The sequence below is a fragment of the Cavia porcellus genome, unplaced genomic scaffold (genome assembly GCF_034190915.1).
Source record: "Cavia porcellus strain 051 isolate PalLab524CR breed Dunkin Hartley unplaced genomic scaffold, mCavPor4.1 scaffold_28, whole genome shotgun sequence".
NCBI classification, from domain to species: Eukaryota; Metazoa; Chordata; class Mammalia; order Rodentia; family Caviidae; genus Cavia; species Cavia porcellus.
Window position 1 is genome coordinate 31,589,537 of NW_026947511.1, and position 6,000 is coordinate 31,595,536.

At 48.7% G+C, this 6,000-nt stretch overlaps 1 non-coding gene across 1 annotated transcript; it reads right to left on the bottom strand.

Moving 5' to 3' along the window:
* Positions 1–290: 290 nt before the first annotated feature.
* LOC134473873 (U6 spliceosomal RNA) lies at positions 291–393 on the bottom strand. Its single transcript, XR_010044336.1, has one exon. It is a non-coding gene; the product is annotated as a U6 spliceosomal RNA (small nuclear RNA).
* Positions 394–6,000: the final 5,607 nt, after the last annotated feature.

The following is a 6,000-nucleotide window of genomic DNA, read 5'->3' on the forward strand; positions in this document are numbered from 1 at the left end:
GTTTTGTTCTTGAGACAGTATCTACCTATACAGTTCAGCCTGGCCTTGGACTTATTATGTAGCTCAGGGTGACCTCAACCTCCAGCTGATCCTCAAAGTAATTTCCCTGCCTCAACCTCCCAAGTGCTAGGATTACATGCCCAGCGAATGTACTTTATTTTTAAAATGTATGTGTGTATGTATGTGTTTAAAATATAGAATACAGGGCTGGGATGTGGCTCAGTGGTGACGCACTTGCCTAGCATTCATGATGCCTTGGGTTTGATCCCCAGCACTGCCCCCAAAAGTCATAAAATGTAGAACATACCATGAAGTTGTGAGCCATCCTTTGATAGAGGCCTTGCTAATCTTTTCTGTATCATTCCAGTTGTACTATATGTGTTGCAAAAGCAAGGACTTTAAATGAGTCTTCTAAGTATTGAATGATAACTGTAGATTACTTGAATAACAGCAATAAAGCCATATGCTCTACCCATCATATTATTTTAGTCTTCATCTCAATGTACACATTGTTTTATTGTCCTTATTTTACAGATGAGAAAACTAAGGCACAGACAGCTTGCACTGATTCTTTGAACCTAATCCTTGAAATGATTTGGCACCTGATTATGGCATGCTTTTAAAAACCTTCTTGATTTTTTCCCTTCTTACTGAGATCATAGGTCCCTTAATGGAAGGGTCCTGTCTTTCCTCCTTCCCCTTTCCTCCTGAGCTTTCAGCAAAGCACTATGTACTGTGCACAGTGAGCACCTCTGAATGCACTGGTCAGATTAACAGATGGATGCATGGGTAGATGGGTGGATGGGTGGATGGGTGAGTAGATGATGGATGGGTGGGTGGACGGGTGGGTGAGTAGATGATGGATGGGTGGGTGGATGGGTGGATGGATGGATGGATGGGTGAGTAGATGATGGATGGTTGAGTGGATGGGTGGATAGGTGGGTGGATGGATGAGTGGGTGAGTAGATGATGGATGGGTGGATGGATGGATAGATGGATGGATGGATGGATGAATAGATAGGTGGGTGAGTAGATGAGTGAAGGGGTGGATGGATGGGGTAGACTGATGGGTTGGTGAGTGGGTGGAAGAGTGGATGGATGGGTGGATGGGTGACCTATTGTCTTGATATGGTCCAGTACCCTGCTGCTGCTGCCATCCTAACTGCTCTTAATTTTGGGGTCAAGGATAGAAAACGTAGAGATCGGGCACCACGGAGAGGAGGGAGCCGCCTCCTCCCAGGAAGGACGGCAAACCACTTGTCCACTAGAGGCCGCTGTAGGCCGGGTTTGACAGTCAGCAGGGCTCTGGATAACACAGCTGACTGCAGGCATGGAGCCCTATCTGACACAAGTCTGTCCTAGAACCCCAGGACCCTGAAACAGTCTACTAGGGCCCCCAGCTCCAGTTTTGTTCACTAGGTCGTCAGAGTCTCGGACCTAGAATGAGCTCCAGAAAAAAAGTCGCTGATGGCAGGAAACCAGTGGGAATGGACTGGCAAGTTCCAGCTGCCCGTCAGCCCTGTGTACAAATGTGCACCTTTGCCTGCTGTGTACATGCTGCACGCTGGATTCTGAGACAAGCTTGGGGAACAAGACTCTCTTCCTGCTTTCCTAGCTTTTAGGATCTATTGAGCTATGTAGACAAACCTGTCATTATTGCACTGATAAACTGTGGCATGGTTTCTGTTCCAAGGTTGGGTGTCTGTGGAACTTGGTTCACTGTGGGTTATCAGTCCATTTGAGGGAAATGAAACAAGGGCCAGAAGCAAAGAAAAGAACCTTTGCCTTCATTTGCAGTCCATGCAAAGCCTTCTCTTTGGAGGAGGAAGGAATCCCTGTTTTCTCTTGGCAGATCTGAGGCATCTGGAGTCCACTGGGAACAAGGAAGCCCCAGTGCAACTTTTCTTTCTTCCTTTTCTATTTTTTGAGCCAGGGTCTCGCTATGTAGCCCAGGCTGGCCTCAAATTCCCAATGACCCTTCCGCTTCAGCCCCCTGAGGGCTGGGATTACAGTGATGCGCCATCATGCCCAGCTTCACTGCAGTTTTTCTGCTCTCTCTTCTCCATGTGGTCTGGGAGCTTTGCTTGGGAATAGAAGCAGATTCTCCAGATTTGGGGAAATGAACCAGCCCGCATGCTTTATAGCTGATTTCCTTTGTGTGCTTCTTTTCCTTAGATTATCTGTGACATATCTATCAAATATATGCAATGTCCCAGGCACTCTCTTTCCCCAGAAACACGAGGTCAAGGAACTCTGAACAGAGGTGGGGAGATGAGATAGGGAGCTAGAGACAAACTAGCACGCAATGCAGCAGTTTCCTACTGTAAGTTGGTTGCTGCAGTCTTTGCGAGGGTGGATCCCTGGGGGCTGAGGGATGTGGAAAGCCTTCCTTCTTTCTTCCTTTCTTCCTTCCTTCCTTCCTTCCTTTCTTCCTCCCATTCTGGCAGGGTCTGGCAGGCCTTCTCCCAGGGTGATCATTCAACCTGCTCAGGAGTGTTTTCTCTCTGAGAGCTGTTCTCAGGGAAGACAGAGGCCTACAGCCTCCCCCACCAGCTGCTCAGCTCACTGATCTTGGACAAGGGGCTCCAAAGCCCATGAGCTCAACATTCCTGAGAAGCAGCTCCTGAGTCAGAGCCCCAGAAACAGCTGAGGCAGCTTCAGGCTGGAGTCTTGGCTCTCTGTTCCCACTTTCTGTCCAAAAGCAACTCCCTCCCTAGCTATTTGGATGTGACCAGAAACCCAAGCAGAGGTTGGAGTCAGGCTTAGCCAAAGCCTAGAAAATGGCTTTGGTTCCTGCATTGTTTCTTGGGCTACAGCCATCAGGTAAAGACCTGTGTGTCCCAGGAGCCATCTAGACCAGGAAGCCCAGGAGGCAAGAGAGGCTCACCCTGTGCCTGCAACACAGCCCCCGACACAGCCATCATGGGGCCGGCTGCTGGTGGTGGGGGATCATCGTCAGGACTTGGCTGGAGTTAAAACAGCAGCATTCTCTGGGCAATCGGCCAGCATCTCCTCACTGCCTGGGCGTGGGGCCCGGGACATGCCAGGGCAATGGCAGAGAGCTGACTCAGGGGCAGCATCAGGGGAACAGAAAAACCCTTCCTACCCAGCAGCCAAGAGAGGAGATGAAGCTGTCCAGAGGCCTGTTGCGATGGCTGTGTCACGCCAGACCACCAACAGGCTCCGAGCACTCGCGCCCCTCTCCACACCATGGACTCATGAGAAGGCAGAGCTCCCCCTTGTTCCCTGAGTTCTCTTTGTCCTGCAAAAACTAGCTGAGCCAGGCAAGGTGGCAGGCTTCACGCTCTGGAGGCTGAGGCAGGAGCATGGCCATGAGTTCGAGGTTTTCCCAGAGCAGGTCTGATTCCCCTAATCACTGATTTAGGTCCTGCCTTGGCCACTTTATTGGACAAATCTCTCACCTTGGTGAGACTTTGCTTCTCTGTATTTCAGGTGGGATTAACACCTGCCTTCCTCAGAGGGCTGCAGCAAAGATCAAACTGCAATGGCAAACAGAAACACCGAAATGACACCCAGGATTTGGAGGTAGATTATTTACATCAGCGGGCACTGATCTGGATCATTCTCAGAATATGAGGCCCTGATCTCTGGTCTGGTCTGGGGCTTATGTGGGATAAGTACACAGGAGTACAGAGGCAGACTGGCTTGTTAGTTAGGGATTGTTTTATTCGATGTGCATCACAGTGACCAGCTCTTTCTAAAAGACAGAAGCAACTGGAACTGAGACAGGAACTATTACCTGGGCAACTGAGAAGATGAAGTGCACCGTCAGAAGGGCATTTTCTACTACAAAATGCGATAATGTCTATGAAGGTAACGTGGACACTCCTAAGCACACCTATAAGACATCGTTATTGTTACTATTATCCCTGAGGCAGGAACTCTACCCTCTGGCTCCCAATTCTCAAGGTCTCCTCCTCTTTGTGTTTTTTGTCTGGTGACTTCTCTGAAGCTAGTGATAAAATTCTAACCCAGCTGAGAGCCTGGGAAGCACTGACTCGGGCTCTTCTGCCTGGTGCTGCAGTACCAGCTCAGGGAAACAACCCCCACGCCCCTGCTTTGCTAAACCGGTTCTCTTCTCTCCTTTCTAATCAGACTTCTCCAGTCCAGTTAGCCTGCAGTGATGACAAAGGAACCTAAAATAGCACAGGCTCCACAAACATCGCTGGAGCCTGGGGCCTGGGCATAGCGCTCGCCTGCCCCCCATGGGCCTGTCTGGGCACCTCAGCCAGGTGCAGCCCTCAGCCCTCCGGGGTCTCTTGTGCAGCTCCGGATGACAGTGTCTCCTGTCAGCACTTCGGGTGGTGGAGCTGGATGACTACCTAGAAAGCTGGCTTGGCTAGAGGTGTGGGGAGAGACAATTACCACTCCCCCATGAGCTCCTTACCCCTGCAGGCTCCAGCCCTCTCCTTGTGCCAAGACCCTGGGGAGGTGGTAGCCTGGGCACCAGGAGTTGGATTCTGGAGACCCTGCAGCCAGCCAGCTCAGCCTCACTCTGCGGAGCCAGTCTGGCGCCCAGCCGCTGGCTTAGCTCCGAAACATCCCACGGGCCCTCCTGTGACTTACCCAGGTGGGAGTGGTGGCAGCTCAAGCCAGATTGACAGAAGGAAGCTTGCAGCAGGGAGCTATGGGTAGAAATGGAAGTTCTGGCCGCAATAGTCTTCATTGCGGAGTGCTTCTCTGATTCTCCTTATTTTAAGTAGCTATTTCCAGGTTGCATGAACTTCCATCCTTAGAACTTTCCTCCTCCTCCTCCTCCTCTTTTTCAACTTCCTCCTCTTCCTCTTTTTTTTAAAATTTAATTTATTTATTTATTTATTTATTTTTGGTCCTTGTCTTTTTGAAACAGGATCTCCCCATGCAGTTCAGGCTCATTTTGTAGCCCAGGCCGGTCTCAAACTTGCAAGGATCCTCCTGCTTCAGCCTCCTGAGTGCTGGGATTATAGGTACACACACCCAACTCTGTTGTCCCTTTAGACAAAGTGAGAGGTCTCCAGTTTACCACAGTCTCTATTCTCTCTATTTTCTCACAATCAGTCGCTTTCCTTTTTATATTACCTCCTTAGCTTCTCATGTGCTTGCATTTGTGGACTATGGTTCACTTTTTTAAAATCGGTATTGGGGATCGAACTCACAACTGCCTGCTTGCAAGGCAGGTGCTTATGCTGTTGAGCTAAATCCCCAGCCCCTATGGTTCACATTTAAACTACTGACAATGCCATGAATTCCATGGTCTCTGTTTCTTTTTTCTTTTTTCCTTTGTTCTTTTTGGACAGGGTCTCACTATATAGTTCAGGCTAGCTTTGAACTCAATACATAGTCCAAACTGGCCTTAAACTTGCAATGATCCTCCTACCTCAGCACCCAAGTATTGGGATTACAGGTGTGTGCCACCACACTCGGCTGGCCTGTTTCTAATAACTTGTTTTTCATTCTCTGTCCCCCACAGGATAACTAGCTCTGTGATTCCAAAACACGTTGACTGGTTATTTCTGCTTCTCCAGCCCTGTGCTGTAAATTGTTTAATTCCTGGAGTCTCAGGCCAACTTATCTTTATGCTGTTAAATATACACATGCCATCATTAAAGACAGATTTTGACAGGTATTACCCCAGAGTCACACCCAGAGCACAAAGGGAAATAGCTGTTATTTCTTGGTGTTGACTTCTAAATTCTAAATTCTTCTTCTAAATTCTGGTAAATGAAGGGATTTTCAAAAATAATCTCCTAATGTAATTTTAGAATATACCACTACTCCCATAAATACATACAAATGAAGATTGAGCCAGATGTGGAGGTGCACACCTGTGATCCCAGGACTCGGGGCTGAGGCAGGAGCATTGCTATACATTCAAGGCCAGCCTGAGCCACATAGTGAGTTCAAGGCCATCCTGAACTACACAGCAAAACCCTGTCTCAAAACAACAACAAACAAACAACAAATGGAATTTACTGTGTTTTCTCTCTCCTTTCAGATAAA